General features: G+C 39.9%; 1 long non-coding RNA gene across 2 annotated transcripts; it reads right to left on the bottom strand.

The window, feature by feature from the left end:
• Window positions 1–797: 797 nt before the first annotated feature.
• On the bottom strand, window positions 798–3,311 carry LOC119305375. Of its 2 annotated transcripts, XR_005148649.1 has the most exons (4): window positions 2,431–3,311; window positions 2,043–2,320; window positions 1,355–1,488; window positions 798–1,257 (listed from the first exon to the last, which is right to left on the bottom strand). It is a non-coding gene; the product is annotated as an uncharacterized LOC119305375 (long non-coding RNA). The 2 variants fall into 2 exon arrangements; XR_005148647.1 differs by having other exon boundaries at window positions 1,355–2,320.
• Window positions 3,312–3,443: the final 132 nt, after the last annotated feature.

Genomic DNA, 3,443 nt, shown 5'->3' with positions numbered 1-3,443 from the left:
CCCCTATTTGATGTTTTGGTCATTACTAGTAAACGTGTACGTGCAATGCACGTCTATTATTATCACCAGATGCATAGAATAAACATACGCATGCCGACCTCCCTAATGATGTCGCGTTACCGACGTCAGCCTGTGTTGTACTCCCAGCACACCTCTTCCAGCGGGTCAACGGTGATGTACCCGCTGTCGTCCTCGTCAAAGTAGGCGAAGGCAGACAGCAGGCAATGCTTGTTAATGTGCACTTCGACCCGATGAACTCATCGTAGGCAATGATTCTGCTACTCCATCTTTCCTTTCCCTCTGATAATCAGCCATGCTTGACATGAAAATGCAAGTTGGCCCTGAGTTCATAGAAGCTATAGAAATTTCTAGGGGTAGCTCGATATGACTTTGTTCAGAATGTTTCATGTAGGATTGTTGTACATTCCATATATTTTTCTCCCTGTACTGGCCAAAAAGAAACTTATGGACACTACGCACATCCTGATGGAGCTTGCATTGGTCAATAGATGCTACACTTGAACATCCAAAATAAACAGAGTAAGCATTAGTACCAGGGATTGTGCTTGTCATATACTCCCTCCGTCCCAAAATTCTTGTCTTAGATTCGTCTAGATACGGATGTATCTAATACTACTAAAATGTGACTTGATACATCGGTATTTAGACAAATCTAAGACAAGAATTTTGGGACGGAGGGAGTATTTAAAATCTGAAAATATCATCAAAGTATATAGCATACTCCATGTATAATCATACTGAGTTTGGCAATGTACGAGTGGATTAATACCAGAGAATCAGATAAGACCAAATAAAGCTAGCAGTTAGTCAAGAACATCCATTGTGCTGGACTAACATACTATAGACACAGAGAAACAATTAGTTTTAGGCATACTGTTAGGAGGACCTACTATTTAACAAAGTTTAATGAGTACAGATTCACCTTTTGCATAACCAGATAGGAAGATTATAAGTAGTATGCTAGTGCTTCGTAGCCTACAAAAAATGTTGTGCTAGTGGCAAAGAGAAACTAAAAGATAAGATATAAGATACGACCGCAATATTTAGAGATTATGTAATGTCAGACAAACAAATTCAATTTTTTCCTTCTTACTGAAACAAAATAACTGTTATATCTATCAGGGCATCATGAAGTTCAAATGAAAAGGTCTAGGATATACCAATATTAAGTATTTTTTCCTCAAAAGAAAAAACCCAAATGTGAAATCTGAGCCTCAAGTCCTTAACAATGCCTGCCTGCAATTCAATAATTGTTTACTCATGGCATCTATCTATTTGAAAAGGGTACAATGATGTCAGAACAAAAATGACTTGAAAATAAGGATAATCTTACATTGCAAGAGGACGCGACCTGATAGTTCCAACAAAGAAAAGAGGACAGAACCTGAAATCTTTTTGCACTTGCATATAAAGAAGTGTCATCTGCAGATCTCCAACATACTGATCAGTGAAATCTCCAAAAGAAATCTGTTGTGAGGAACTGAAGATCACTTAAAAAAATCAATAGTCCCAACATATATAAACAGCGAAGGGAAACTGTGGTGCAAAATCATAATAGGTAAAGTCATACGTTAAGCACAGTCAAAAGAAAATTAGAAGATAAAAAGAATTATCAAAGGCTTCATCAAAATTTAAAGGTTGCAAAACTATTTTTTCTGAATGCGCAAGAGAACTATGCGGCGTTCCATTAATATAGAAAAGGGTAATCCGCCGTAGATCAAGAATTACATGAGAGCATGCCGGGCTATCTGCGACACAACCAAATCCGTAAATGGTTTCCCTTTGCTCCGTGTTAGATCAGGGACCACTATGCCTGAGTCCAACATTATTCCAAATGATGTCTGTGACCAGTTATCACTTTCTCCCATACACTTCGTAAGAAACGATGAAGATATACTACAAATAGTTCAACTTGTACTCATGCATGAGAGTTTAAAAAAACTGTTACAACACCTCAATTCAACAGTACCTTGTTTGGGTCAGCCAACAGCACAAGATCTCCAATAAATTATAGTGCTTACCATTCTGCAAATTTCAAGTAATGACACTCCTTGCGTCAATCATAACAGAAGGAGGGCATGGTGGTATTACCGTGAAACCACAATGAAAGCACCGGTAGACTGTATTATAAAACTGGGGGTATTATTTACTCAATACTTGATTTATTCTGATGTAGCAATGATCTGTGCCTACATAAATACCTTCAGTTTGTGCTGCCATTGGAATGATTGTAAAGAATTCACCAGCATCAAAAGTTTGTCCTCCCATTGGAATGTATGTTATTTACTCATTATACGAACTGTAAAACCATGATATACTGATTAGCTAAATTTCAGTGTAAATTGCAGAAACCACAAACAAAATTCTATAATGGTCGCCAATAATATCAGAATAGATGCCTAGTATTACCAGGAAGCGCCCCCAAAATGCCATAGCGATCAGTGCGGCGATGGCCGGTAGGATTGATTTTTTGGAGTAGTATTCATATAGAGTCCACCAACGGTCAAGAAGAACGCATAAAAGCACTGTCAATCGATAGTATGGCAGCAAACCTTCTAAAGGCGGACATAGGAAATATTATGTATGCACTGCAGGCAAAAATGCATAACGATCATAAGGCTCCGAAAATTGCTAGAAACAATCACACAACTGGCATTCATGGGATACCAGCAACATGATCTTTGCAGTACCAATCTGGACATGTAAGCAGCTAACTTTTCACACAACAATCAACTTGAATAGAGACAGCAAAAAGGTTTGAGCAATTAATCTGTTCACAAACACTACCTCAATAAAAATGGTTTTTGAGGTAACATTGGATGATAAGAAAATCAAATCATCAACCCAGCTGTACCTGAACAAAATGATATGGCCATCTGTACCTGAACAGAATTAGATGGCCATCTGTAGGCCCTCTTAAACTACAGCTTGGAGATGAGTTCTTAAATCTGCCTCAAATCACATGATACAAGAAACTGAAAAGGAAACTACGAGGAAATGCAAACACAAACGTTTACCTCTGTGGAGATGAGTTCTTAAATCGGTGGCCATCTGTAGTTCCAATTAGCCCGGTCCCTTTTCTCCAATGGAGACATGTAAGCAACAAAACTTCAAAATATGAGTTGCTTGGACTACAAATTTCCGAAATCCTGAATAATTCAATATGTCCTCATAAATTTCAGGAATCCTGATGGTAGCTATTTGTCTCTGAGTATATGCTGGCAGAATATGAAATTGGTTTGCTTGGTCTCTTGAGTATAGAAACTTACTTGCGACTCCGGCGGAGTGGCAGCGTGGCTGCGTGGCGGTGGCGGAGTGGCGGCTTGGCGGAGGCGGCGACCCGCGGCGGGGCGGCTCCGGCGGCTGGGAGGCTCCCGACGACCCGCGGCCGCTTCCCGTGGCTCTGGCGGCGCGAGGCAGCG

This window comes from Triticum dicoccoides, chromosome 1B, assembly GCF_002162155.2.
Source record: "Triticum dicoccoides isolate Atlit2015 ecotype Zavitan chromosome 1B, WEW_v2.0, whole genome shotgun sequence".
In the NCBI taxonomy this organism is placed as follows: domain Eukaryota; kingdom Viridiplantae; phylum Streptophyta; class Magnoliopsida; order Poales; family Poaceae; genus Triticum; species Triticum dicoccoides.
Note: the sequence above shows the minus strand (reverse complement) of the source record. Positions and strands in the feature narration are given on the sequence as shown.